The sequence below is a fragment of the Rattus norvegicus genome, chromosome 4 (assembly GCF_036323735.1).
Source record: "Rattus norvegicus strain BN/NHsdMcwi chromosome 4, GRCr8, whole genome shotgun sequence".
NCBI lineage: Eukaryota > Metazoa > Chordata > Mammalia > Rodentia > Muridae > Rattus > Rattus norvegicus.
Window position 1 is genome coordinate 69,266,301 of NC_086022.1, and position 14,349 is coordinate 69,280,649.

General features: G+C 44.8%; 1 protein-coding gene across 7 annotated transcripts in view; it reads right to left on the reverse strand.

Moving 5' to 3' along the window:
* Positions 1–14,349, reverse strand: part of Dennd2a (DENN domain containing 2A) — a 99,315-nt gene that overhangs the window by 66,487 nt on the left and 18,479 nt on the right. Inside the window, exon 2 of one of the 7 annotated variants that reach the window (XM_039109021.2) lies at positions 565–714. The exons of the other annotated variants lie outside the window; for them this stretch is intronic. The gene's annotated coding sequence lies outside the window, so the exon portion shown is untranslated. The remainder of the gene's footprint in view (positions 1–564; positions 715–14,349) is intronic. 7 annotated transcript variants of the gene reach the window in all.

Consider the following 14,349-nt stretch of genomic DNA (forward strand, 5'->3'; position numbering starts at 1 on the left):
CAGGAGCCTTATATAGCTGTCTCCTGAGAGGCTCAGCCAGAGCATGTTGAAAACAGAGCCAATCATTGAACTGAGAATGAGGTCCCTGTTGGAGGAATTAAGAGAAAGGACTGAAGGAGCTGAAGGGGCTTACAACCCCTTAAGAACAACAATACCAACCAATCAGAGCTCCCAGGGGCTAAACCACTACCCAAAGACCTCACATGGACAGACCCATGGCTCCAGTCACATATGTAGCAGAGGATGGCCTTGTTGGGCACCAATGGGTGGAGAAATCCTTGGTCCTGCCCAGGGTGGACTCCCCAGTATAAGGAAATGTCAGGGTGGGGAGGCCAGAAGGGGGGTGGTTGGGGAGGGGGAACACCTTCATAGAAGAAGGCGAAGGGGGAGGGAATAGGGGGCTTATGAACGGAAAACTGGGAAAGGGAATAACATTTGAAATGTACATTAAAAAAATCCAATTAAAAAATTTTTAGTTGTCTTCAAGATAGTAGATGAATTTAGGTTTTAGGCAGAATCATGACTCATCACTATTTTCCTGAGAACTGAAATGGCAGAACTTACGGTTTCCTTTCTCTTGACAAGAGGGAAGACGACAGATGAGTGAGAACATGGCCACCCAGGTTAGTGTGTGTTGCTGACAGCCACCGACAGAGCAGACGTCACTCAGTCACAGACACTACCGTGGCTCTGCACGGTGGATACATGCAAGGGCTGTGGAGTCACAAAGATGTGGGTTTGAGTCCTTGCTAAGTTTTCTTCTCCGAATGGAGACTGAGCCAAGGATTTGAGCATGCTGGGTGGGCTCTACCCCTGAGCTATATCCCCAGCCCTCCATTTTTTTTTCTTCTAAAAGTAGGAATACAAGCTCCTTTCTTCTGGAGCCTTCTGAGTGCAGAAGCCATGTCAGCCTAGTTTGTTGTTCCTGGTACATGGTAGGTTAGTACATATGCATTTAATAAATGAATATATATCAAATATATTTACATATATTTATTTAGAAATGTAATATATTTCTATAATATTGATTTATATAGTATATAAATGTTTTAACATATAACAAATTTAAATATATAAATATATGTTTATATGTAAATGTTATTTAATTATATATAAAATATAATAATATACAATAAAATACAAATGAATATATATATACATATATATATATGTATATGTATATGTATATGTATCCATCCATCCCAAGGCACTCAACTGATGGCAACTGTGACCTACAGTTTTCATTTAATATCTCAAACACCTGGAGTTTGAGGAAGAGACAATGGCTTGTTGGAAGAGCATACTGTATTTACCAAGGTCAAGCAAGAGGGGTAAAGGATGAGAACACTATTTCAACTGTCCCCAGGCCAGACAGAGTGTCTTCTCCACATGACTCTTATACCCGTGGGGGTCTGCGGTTCCTGTTTCTAGGGTCTGGGCTGCAGAGTTGTGATGAGCTGGCTCAGTGATAGAGGAATGTGAGCAGTATTAGGGAAAAGCTCCACGCTAGCAGAAGGTGGGAAACGCTGACCATGTGGCCAGCTACGGCTGCAAAGCTTTAAGGTTCAGAGTTATATGAAAAACCGTGATTCTACCCTAGAAAAATAGGCTCTGGCCTGGAAGGCACACAACACTCACTCAGCAATGTCCACACCTCTCCAATGAAGGCAGTTCAAGGAGACGTCTGACGGGAGGCTCGGGAGAGTGACACTTCCTTAGTTAAGGAAAGGGGGTTGGTGAAGGAAGAAAAGGAAGGAAGGGAGACAGGCCTTCATTTCCTACACTCTCAGGGAGAGTGGAAGGAGGCTGAGAAGCTTGCTTGTCTGCTTCTCATCCTTGGTGCACGCCAAGGGAGACTCTTACTTGTCAGTCAATCTGTAGCTCTGAATTGCAGTTGGGCTGTGGCTGCCTGTGGCCTGCCTGTCCCTGGTCACTATGTCAGCATCAAGACAGGCTCCAGGAAGCCTAGAGGACCAGGGATACATACTCAGTGAGGCACATGGGTCCCTCCTTCAGAAGGAAATGTGTATGTGGCCCCACTTCACCCAGAATGGGAGGTGGCAAGAAGAAACCATTCAGAAAAGCTGTCCCAGGTGGATGAGGTCACATGATCTCCTCAGGCTTCCAAGACTTCTTCCCTTTCTTTAGGGCTGGCAAGCCTGCCAGGTAACACTGAGGTTACTCAATGTCCTGGCTCAGAACTTCCCCAAAGCAATCAAGGGGCCTGTTCCAAGACATGCTTATAGATCTTAGCTAGCAGCAGGGAAAGGCCAGAGAAGAGACATAAATAAATACATGTGGCGGTTTGAATGGGAATGACCCCATAGGCTCATATATTTGCATGCTTAGTCCCCAGTTAGAGGAAGTATGTTGCTGGGCTTTGATGTTTCAAAAGCACAAGCCAGACTCAGTCAGGCTCTGCCTCCCCCGTGCCGCACCCCCCCCCCCCCATTGTCACTGTCTGTTTGTCTCTCTGGCTGCTGCCTGGGATCTGGATATAAAGCTCTCAGCTACTGTTCTAGTGACATTTGTGTCAGCACACTCCGAAACTTCATGTAAGCCCCAGTTAAACCCTTTTCCTTTATAAAAGAGCCACCTTGGTCATGATGTCTCTTTACAGCAATAGAATAGTGAATAAGACAGCAAACACATAAATTTAATTACAACATAAAATAAATAAAAATATAGTACTGATGGACCACACTTTATGAAGATGAAGACACGGTCTGGTGAGATGGCTCACAGGTAAAGGTGCTTGTCACCCAACCTGATGACCTGAGTTCTAGCTCCAGGGTGGAAGGAAGGACTCACCTTACACCGTGTCGTCTGCCCTTTTCACCAGTGTGCATGCACGTACAAATAAATAAAGATACAAGCATTCTTTTTTTTTTTTTTTTTTGTTCTTTTTTTCAGAGCTGGGGACTGAACCCAGGGCCTTGCGCTTCCTAGGCAAGCGCTCTACCACTGAGCTAAATCCCCAACCCCACAAGCATTCTTTTTAAGAGGAAGGAGGCAAGGGGGACCCGAGAGCTGAACAATGACTGGAGCAGGCGAAGTCACTGGAGCTGGAGCTGGAGACTGGGAAGAGCTGGAGCACAGGCTTGCCCAGGGGCTTTTACTGTGCAGCAAGCCAGCACCATATATTCTGGAATAAATCTGTGGTGTAACTGAGCCCAGTTCTCCAGGGAAGCCAGGAGCTTGGGCCTACCCATCCCACAGTGGAGGGGAGCCCTGAAAGGCCTTTCACTGACAGGAAGGAACTCATTGTCCCTCTCACAACACTCACAGCTGAAGCTTCTGGAGCCTCTCCATGCGGCTGGGCCCACAGACACTGCCTTTCTGTCTTCTTCTGGCAGATAGCCACATGGGACGGGAGGGGGGGGGGAAGCACAGTCGATCTCCACTCCTTACCCCTGCTCTCTACAGCCTGCACTCTGCCTCCACAGACCAAACACCCACCATGCAATCCTCTTCCCTGTGAGCCAGGCAGCTTCCCATATTTTTTTTTCGACTCCTGTCAAGCTGTGTGCAGGATGCTTTAGGGGACTCCTAGTGAAGTAAGACTCCTTCCTTCAGGAGCACACCAGGACAGTGCCTGGGCTACAGTCAGCTCCTGCAGCAGCTTTCTCTCCCCACTGTCTGAGGAAGCAAAGCTTTTCCAAATGGAGCGGAGCCACCAACATCCTTCCAGAGGATGCTCCCAAGTAGTGTTAGCCTCAAACACATGACACTAAGTGAAGTCACTTCCCATCAGGTAATAACTCCCAGGACTAAAGTCACAGGCTCCTGGGGACCGACAGATGGTATATTCTGGGGTCCTATTCCAAGGGCAAATCTGAATGGGCAGCAGAGTGTGGAAGTGAAGAGACAAAAAAATACACTCACATTTAGCAACAGCCATCAGGATGTCTCGATTCACACAAGTGTGGAGTAGGCTGCTCTCTCTCTCCCTCTCTCTCTCTCCCCCCACCCTTGATGATTAGGCTAGCCAGATGTCTCAGTGGGTAGAGATACTTGCTGCCAATCAGGGATCATCACCAGAGCCCACAGGGTAAGAGAAATTGACTCATACAGCTTGTCCTCTGACCTTTAGAGGCAAGCTTGTGGCACACATGCAATACACACATACACCACACACACACACACACACACACACTCATACACACATAATAATAATAAATCCAGGCTGGAGAGATGGCTCAGTAGTTAAGAACACTTTTATTTTAGAACTGAACTAGGACCTGAGTTCAGCTCCCAACAGCCACATGAGGAGGCTCACAACTACCTATAACTTTAGCTCTGTGGGTCTGACACACCCTTCTGGCCTGCACTGGCATCAGCACACACAGTCTATACTCACATATACATGTAAATAAAAGTAATTAATCTTTTTGTTTCTTTCCTTTTTTGAGACAGGGTTTCTCAGTGTACCCCTTGCTGCCAGTAATTGAGGCTGACCTTGAACTCAGAAATCTACCTAACTCTGCCACCCAAGTGCTGGGATTAAAGGCATTTACCAACATGCTTGCTTCCTAAAAATCAATCCTAAAACAATAAGGCTAGCCTTATTTGAGAGTACTTTATATACATAAACTTTACTGTCATTTTATAGGTCTGCACTCCAAGTTTGTGAACTGTGCACTGTGAGCTTAGGGACAGCTGTGATATACCGAATCAACTCTGGGGGCTGGCCTGGAACCTAGCATGATAAATAACAGTATTTACATGACTGTCACACAACTGAGAACTCATTTTTTTCTTCAGCAATTTGGCCTTGTGATTCAGACTGCTGACCAAGACAGATAATGAAAGAATATTTATACCACATTTCCTCACCCAACTGTTTTCTATAAAAGTAGGACTTCCTATTAACCAGATGGGCCTACTTATTACTATTTTTGTTTTTTGAAACAGTGTGCAAAGCACACACATCATGCATGAGTGTGTGTGTGTGTGTGTGTGTGTGTGTGTGTGTGTGTGTGTGTGTGTGTGTGTGGCAAGCTGTCTTAGAATTCATGGCAAGTCTCCTGCCTCAGACTGGTATCTACAGGAGTGTACCATCTTATCTCTGACGATTAAAAATTTTAACAGCCCTCAAATGGTCTATAACTACAAAGCTCATGTTATTTTTTTAAAGATTTACTTATTCATTATATATGAGTACACTGTAGCTGTCTCAGACACACCAGAAGAGGGCATCAGACCCAATTACACAGTTGTGAGCCACCATGTGGTTGCTGGGATTTGAACTCAGGACCTCTGAAAGAGCAGTCAGTGCTTTTAACCCCTGAGCCGTCTCTCCAGCCCTGTATTATTATTATTCTTTTAAAGATTTACTTTTATGTGCGCTGCCAATATGTATGTCTGTGTCACGTGCATGCTTGGAGCCTACAGAGGTAGAAGAGGGGGTTGGTTGGACGGGTTCTCTAGAACGAGACTGTAGTTATGACATGGTGCTGGGACCAAACCGTGGTCTTCTATAAGTGCTCGAGCGCCGAGCCACCTCTCAAGCCCACTGCTGCATTTATTTAAAAAGCAGTATTTTTTTCAGTCCCTTAAAGCATACCCTACCCCCAAGGTTTACAGTCCAGCTAAAACTCCCTATACATCATTTTTTCTATTTGCAAGTGGCCTGGACTACAAGTCAAGTCATTAACTAGAAAAACAATACCTCTCTGGCAGAGGCTAGAGAATTAAAACCGAGAGTAGTTTATCCCAAATAGGAAGGGGGAGCCTGCAGCTCCGCACCTCAAGGGGAGGGGAGCCTTCAGGTCCCTGGCACTGTCTGTGGAATTCACCCCGGCCTGACTTTCTGACTCTCTTGCCTCCCAGTGACCAGGGAGGCATAGCTACTTGGGCATTAATTATCCCCTTATGACTTAAATATGATATCTCGGAATCCCATCAAGCAATTCTTGTTGCTTTTAAGAGTTATTTTCATTCCAATCATGTGCATGTGTGCATGTCTGTATGTGGGTGTGTGTGTGTGAGGGCCAGCGGCCTCATATTCCCAGAAGTTGGAGTTTCAGGTGATTGTGAAATGTCTCGACCTGGAGCTGGAGAGATGGCCCAGCAGAAGAGCACTGGCTGCTCTTCCCGAGGTCCCATTTCCAGTCTCAGCACCCGCAAGATTGCTGACGAACCATCTGTAACTCCAGTTCCAGGAGATATGCACCTCGTCAGCCTCCGTGGGCATCAGACATGCATGGTGTACACACGTATGTGCAGGCAAAACACCCATAAGGTAAAGTAATTAAAACTACAACTAAAACAAGTATGTTTATGGAAGTGGGAATAACCAGGGGAGCGGGTGCATCTCCTGATCTCACGTTGGTAAACTATTTCTGCAGCACAGTATTTATACACTTGATAATGGTCATACAGTTGTAGATTACACTCATTATTAGTCCTGTCTGTCTGTCTGTCTGTCTGTCTGTCTCTCTCTCTCTTTCCTTCCTTTTGAGACAGGGTTCCTGTGTACAGCTCTGCCTATCCTGGACCTTGTTCTGTAAAGCAGGCTTGCCTTGGATCCACCGAGATCCGCCTGCCTGTGCACTGTTAGTGTTTCAAGAACAATCCAATGTTTGCACATATGGAAGAAGATGGAGAACTCTGGGCCCCAGGAAACGCCTTAAATGGCTTGCACTGCTTCACAGTGGCCTCAGGAATCATACAATAGGCTCTCTGTACTCTCTGTGTTTCTAATACAACCACAACTCAGAGATACTTGGGGAGAAAGAGCTGCATCTGTCTGTACTAAACATGCACGATTTGGGGAGGGGAGTGGTTTCAAGACATGGTTTCCCTGGCTGTCCTGGACTCACTTTGCAGACCAGGCTGGTCTTGAATTCACAGAGACCCATTTGCCTCTGCATCCCGAGTGCTGTGTGTGTCACTACCACCCAGCTTCATGTACACATTTAAAATTTTTTATTTATTTATTGCATGTAGCACAGCATTTATGTGGATGTCAGAGACCAGCTATGGGGAGTTGGCCCTTTCTTTCCACCATGGGGGCCTGGGGTTTGAATTCAGGTCATCACACCCACCCTTGTTTTGTTTCTGGGGCAGGAAAAGCTCATCTCAAACTTCTATCCTTCTTCCTCAGCCTGCCTGGTGCAAGGGTTGTAGCTACGTGCCACCACGTCTGCTGATCTTGGACTATAACTTAACATGGTTTATTTTGATGCAAGGTAAGCCTTTTCTCCTTATTCTCCCAGGGATTTGCTAAAGAAATAGAGGCTTGCAGATCCCCACACTGGCTTTGGTATAAGGATTTCAGGTCAAAGCAGAAGCTAAGTCACATGGAGACTGCCTGTGGCTATGAATACTCAGTCAGTGATAATATCCTCTTCTAGCCATCTGATTGGTATTTTCCTGACTGATACCTGACTGATTTCCTGTCAGTCCGATGTATCAGTGCCTCTGGGAACCTGTGGCTAGCCCAGCCTGAGAGAGCTAACTAGACCTCACATGGCACCGAAAACAAGTCAAGATGTCCCTTCTCCCTTTCCTAAAGGCAGGAACTCACGTGTGCAGAGAATTCTTTCATTTAGAGATGTATTTGGCTACCATAGAAACATGGGAAAGTGTTTATTTCTCTTGACATTGTGTGGAAATCAAGTTGCCATCTCTTCTCTCATTAGCAATGTTAACGCTAATTAGCAATTAGAATTGCTTCCCTGTTGCCTTCCGGAGGGTTAACAGGCAGACGTGTACTTCCATAGGCTCCTTGTACAGGAACACAAGTTACAGGGTGAGGAAAGTTGATGGTGTCAGTCCCCTCAGTGTCCCTAACTACTAGTGTTGTTGGCTCTGACAAAGCCAGTGTGTGTGTGTGTCATAAGCAATAAAGTAGAAGGTACAGGGCCGGGCGTTGGTGGCCCACCTCGTAATTTCAGAATTCAAGAGATGGAGGCGGAAGAATCTGGAGATTAAGGGTTTTCTCAGCTATCTAAAGATGGGTCTGATGCTTCTGATGCTAACCTGGCTTATATAAGATCCCATATGCAAAAGTCTGCACTGTGAAATGTATTAAAGTATGACTTCAGAGTCTTAATTTGGATTTCTCTTTTGTGTTTACTAGAAAATGAAGCCAGGGACTAACATATATCAAGCACGAGCTCCACCCTAAGCTCAATCCTTCTGTCTGTCTGTCTGTCTGTCTGTCTGTCTGTCTGTCTGTCTGTCTGTCTTTAAATTAAAAGTAGTACAGAGCTGGAGAGATGGCTCGGTGTGAAGAGGACTGGCTGCTCTTCCAGATGGCCTGGATGTGATTCCCAGCAACCACAAGGTGGCTCACAACTGTCTGTAACTTCAGTCCTAGGGGACCCATGCTCTCTGTGACTTCCAAGGACACCATGCACACATGTGGTATACAGGCATGCATGCAGACAAGACACCCACACACATAAATAAAATGCACATAAGCCAGGCAGTAGTGGGGCACACCTTTAATCCCAGCACTTGGGAGGCAGAGGCAAGGAATCTCTGAGTTTGAGGCCAACTTGGACAGCAGAGTAAGTTCCAGGACTGCCAGGGCTACACAGAAACCCTGTTTTTGTTTTTGTTTTTTTAAAGCACATAAAATTTAAAAATAAAAAGTACACTTCCTCTTGGTTCTTTTGTGCACTGCAGGTTCTCAAACTGGTAAGAGTCAGAAGTTCTAGCTTTCTTTAAACTCCTAAATATCTAAATTGCTCTTGCTTCTCTGTTCTCATCTATGACAGGAATTATGTTTGTTGCTTATTTCTGCAGAAATCAACACTCTGCCATTTATCTGATGAGAAAATGAATCTCCGAGAATTAAATTCCTAACTCACAGGTAATGGAAGCAGGATTGCAGCTACGCTCTAAATGCAAGTTGGTACACAGGGTCAGGGTGTCAAGGCTACATCCCTGGGTCTCCCTCACCCATGTTGTCAGTCACCTGTGGTCAGGTGCCCTAAGTCAATTTAAATACTACATGAAAACTGACAGGCAAAAAAGAAAGGATCTGTAATTTTTTTGTTTTGCTCCTTCTTTTTTGTTGTTATTGTTGTTTTGCTTGTTTTCGTCTGAGTCTGTTACAGTCTCACTCTGTAGCTCTGGCTGTCCTGGAGTTCATTGTGTAGACCAGGCTAGACTCAAACTCACAAACTGCTTGCCTCAGCATCCTAAAGGCATGTGCCACCACCGCACCCAGCTCATCTGCATATTTTACATGTATGCTATTCTGAGTAGCGAGAGGGTAATCTCATGCTGTCCTGCTTGATCCTACCACATGGGAAATCGCTCCTTGGTTCTGCAGGACAGGCTGTGTCACAGAGTAGATGTAACAGTTACAGTGACGTCATCAGTCAAGATAACACGGTGATCACGTGCATGCCTGTTACTACGCAGGCCCACATCATTCCCCTCAGTTCATCTCACCACATGGGACCCATATCCTTGTTTATCATCACAAGAAGGGCGAGTGTGGGAGTAGGACAGGTATTTTGAGAGAGCGTTAGTTCGCATATCCTTATTACAATTGTCATGTCATCGCGTTTTACTGCACTGTTACTATATTCTCTATTTCTCTACTCACTACTGTAGCCTCCTCCTTTATCTTTTTGTACCACACTGAGTTTTGTAACACTTGCTCATTCCCACTTGGGCATGGAAGGTCTTTAATCTCAGAGTTTAATCTAGAGGCAGGAGGATCGGTGAGTGTTAGGTTACGGTGAGACCTTGTCTCAGGGTTGGGGGATGAGAACGGGCTGGAGGGATGACTCAGTCCAAGTGCAGGTACCAGAACTCATGTTGAGCAGCCTACAGCAGCTGTAATGCAGCTCTGGGAGGGATCTCAGCCTGTGGCTCCCATGCACACTTGAACTCACATACCAAAAATAATAAAATAATTATTTTAAAAATGGAGTAGGGGGGCTGGAGGGATGGCTCAGCAGTTAAGAGCACTGACTGATCTTCCAGAGGTCCTGAGTTCAATTCGCAGCAACCACAAGGTGGCTCACAACCATCTGTAATGGGATCTGATGCCCTCTTCTGGTGTGTCTGAAGACAGCTACAGTGTACTCACATCAAACAAATAAACAAATCCTTAAAAAAAAAAAAACAGGGCTGGAGAGATGGCTCAGCGGTTAAGAGCACCCGACTGCTCTTCCAGAGGTCATGAGTTCAATTCCCAGCAACCACATGGTGGCTCACAACCATCTGTAAAGAGATCTGATGCCCTCTTCTGGTGTATCTGAAGACAGCTACAGTGTACTTATATATAATAAATGAATAAATCTTTAAAAAAAAAAAAACAAAAACAAAAAAAAATAAAGTTTCTAAACAAAAATTAATAACCAATTTAAAAAAGATTTAAAAAATGGAGCAGGGGAAAAGACTGTTTTTAATGGAGCTGTCTTTTTATAGTTCTGTAACTGTGTTATACTTTGGAATTTATCCTAAGAGATAACTCTAAAGACAGAAGAAAAATGTATGCATGACACTCATAGCTATTACTTATAATACTGGAAAACTAAAAGCAGTTCAAACGTTAGATAATATATCTATTCCCTGGAATATTATAAAGTACGTTATATTTTAGAGGACTATGGTTCTGGGACGGGGAAGATGCTCGGCGTTAAAAGCACTTTCTGACCTCCTGTGGGCCTGAGCCCAGCACCCCTTTAATAAGCCAGGCATGGTTTCCAACTCACCTCTAACACCTTTGCTGGGCTCAGTGGGGAGACAGAGTTCTTTTTTTTTTTTTTCTTTTTTCTTTTTTTTTTCCGGAGCTGGGGACCGAACCCAGGGCCTTGTGTTTGCTAGGCAAATGCTCTACCACTGAGCTAAATCCCCAACCCCCGGGAGACAGAGTTCTTTTTTTTTTTTTTTCAGCTTCATTATGATTTAATTTTCTGGAATGATGACAATTTCCAAATTTAATGTTATCTTTAATAGAATCAAATTCAAAGAAGACATTGTTAGGATTTAAGACAAAAATCTTAAAACATGAAGTTGTGATTCTTCCTTGCTGACGAAATTCACAGGAATTTTAGAGACAGAGTTCTTAATGTGTTACTGGACGCCTGAGCAGCTCAACAGAATAGTGGTCAATTAAAATTAGCCTGAGGCGGGGCTGTTAGTGGTAGAATACACTTAGAACTCGGGAGACCCTGGATTCAACCTCGAGTACCAAAAGAGAAAAGGTAATTTCATAAAACTGGATGAGCCTTGAGCCTGGGTCCTTCTCAGCCAGAAATCCAGCAGCAGCAGACAAGGACTAGTTTCACAACACAGCCGGAGCCTGGGGGTTGACAGCAGCCTCTGAGGAACTAGATATCCACCCACTAGCTATTAGCCTCACTTTAAAAATGAGGTCAAGGGTCAGAGGCTTGCCCAGTATCAACACGTTTAAGAAAAACAACTGGGAGCCCAGGCAGATCTCTCTAGTCCAAATCCCACATTTCACTTTTCAAACTTTGATATCTGTTCCCTACACACCTGAGATAGTAATTACATGGGATCATCACCTCTCTAAGATTTGATTCAAGAATCTCAGCTCTGCCAGGCCCCACTGGTGATAGTAACCTCAGAAACCCCACAGGGTTAGGCTATTTGGAGCAGCTTGACCTGCTTCTAAGGGCAACAAGCAGGAAATAACTTTCATTCATAACGTTCTGGGATGGTCAGGGTGAGAAAATTAACAGTTACAGTCTGCTAGGCATTGCTGTAAGCGCAAACATAATAACAGAAGTAACACATGCCCTGAAAAACAAAAAACTATGCCCATATATATTCTACAGAAATGTTCAGAGGGGCAGTGTACATACTGACCAGAAAGCAATAAAATAGAAACATTGGACAAAGAATTCCAAATAACCATCAGTCAATGAATGGGTAAATAATGTGGCATATCCATAAAATGGAATATTATTCAGCCATAAAAAGGACTGCGGTACAGATACATGGATGAACTTGGAGAACAGTATGCTAAGTAAATTGAATTTAGTAAAAAAATTCCACATACTGGAGCTAGAGAAGTTGCAGTTAAGAGCACATACTCTTTTTGCAGAGGACCCCTGAGTTTGGTACCTAACACCTAGGTAGGATGGCTCACCTAACTCCAGCACCAGCGGGGTGGATGCCTCTGGCCTCTGTAGGCACCTGTGCTCACAAGAACATAACATACACAGAAACACAGTCACAGCCACAGCCACAGCCACAGCCACAGCCACACGCACACTTTAAATAAATCTGGGTCTGTAGTGAGATCTGGCATGTTTGGGCTACTGGGCAGGAGCATGTACTGCTCTTGCAGAGGACATAAATTTGTTCCCAGCACCCATGTCTGGTGACTCATAACTCCTGTTACTGCAGCTCCGGAGGGATCCAGGACTTCTACACCCCACAAGCACCCACCTGCACTGCATACACACTCATACATTAAATGATTTTTTTTTTTCGGAGCTGGGGACCGAACCCAGGGCCTTGCGCTCTTGCTAGGCAAGCGCTCTACCGCTGGGCTAAATCCCCAACCCCTCATACATTAAATGAAACAATAAGTTTTAAGAATCCTTTTTTAAAAGCCCACATAGTGTATAATTTCATGTTTTTGAAATGTCCCCAATAGGCCAGTCCACACAGACAAAGCAGCACAGAGGTCACTTAGGGCTTCAGGAGTTTGGATGACTAAGGGACATGCTGGATACGGGTGTTTTTTTTTTTTTTTTTTGGTTCTTTTTTTCGGAGCTGGGGACTGAACCCAGGGCCTTGCGCTTCCTAGGCAAGCGCTCTACCACTGAGCTAAATCCCCAACCCCGGGTTTTTTTTTTCCAGTGAAAAATTGTCCTCAAATTTTGATACAGACAAATGAAAAAAATCAAACTGTACACTAGTAAATCATGAATTTTTCTTCTACATGAATTATACCTCAAAAAAGTGATTTCCCCCTACCTGGAAGGCAGAAGGTAAGTTTTATCCAACCCCAGCAGTGAGGCAATCATAACAGGAAGTCCATTTCAATTACAAGAGTCTTGAAGCAGTTGAACGGTATCACTGAGCCTTAGGGGAGCTGTGTCTTTCCCCATATCCTCAATTTCTGCTTAGGTCCAAGTATTCACTGAATGGACTTTAGGACTAGGATCTAAGAAGCACAAGAGCTAAGCTCGAGAAATGCTATGCATAAAGAAACCACTCACAGGTAGCAGGTAGCTCATGCATGCACGAAAAGGGGCTAGCTTACATTGCAGGGAATCACCTTCTACAATCTTCCTGTGCTCAACCACCGATCTCAAGGCCACTGGCAGCCATATTTAAGCCAGAGACTCACTGTCCTGGCCCTACAACAGATCAGGGTTAATTGGATCTAAGGGACAATTTGTGTTTGGCCAATCAGATTCCACTTTAAGGAAGCTGGGTCAATTTCTGTGTGTCTGGAACAGGAAACAGTTGCTGTAAAGCAGCTGTTTCCCTCCCTGTGGGCTAAGGAACACAGAGCCTAGCAGGGGAAAAATGGTGGTAGTAGGTGACTGTGTACCTCCCCTGGTTCTAACCCTCTTTGGGAAGTCTGCACTCCTGTCCACAGGTTCAATGAGATATCATCATCTTTGTTTAAACAACACAAAGGATCTCTACTAACACACAATGCTCAATAACACACACCTATTTTCCAAAGTGGAAAGGGAAGGGGAGAGAGTCTTAAACAGGATTCTGCACTCGTGTGGTTCATTAGAGGAAGCTGAGCTCTCTTGACTCTTGTGATGCTTTGTATATGCTTGGCCCAGAGAGTGGCACTGTAAGAAAGTATGGCCTTGTTGGAGTAGGTGTGACACTGTGGGTGTGGGCATAAGACCCTCATCCTAGCTGCCTGGGAGTCAGTATTCTAATAGCTGCCTTCAGATGAAGATGTAGAACTCTCAGTTCCTCCTGCACCATGTCTGCCTGGATGCTGTCATGCTCCCATCCTGATGATAATGGACTGAACCTCTGAACCTGTAAGCCAGCCCCAAGTAAATGTTGTCCTTATAAGAGTTGCATTGGTCATGGTGTCTGTTCACAGCAGTAAAACCCTAACCTACACAGCTACTAATGAAACCCAAGCCCCATCCCTTTGCCTCCAGCCTGCATAGCAGATTGGCTGTGAACTAATAGCATTCAATACAAACCCAGGAAAACTGCTTTCAGGAAATCCCTTTTCCTGGGTGAGGTTGATTCCTCATTAACACTGGATGTGCCAGTGATGTCTGTTGTCTGTAAGGAGATGGCCACAAGACCTAAGTTTCTCTGAAGACTTGGGAAGGTATTAGGTGCTAAACCAGAGGGTATGCTAAGCCCTGGATGAAGTAAATGAAGTCACCATATTAGAAAGTTGCAAAACCA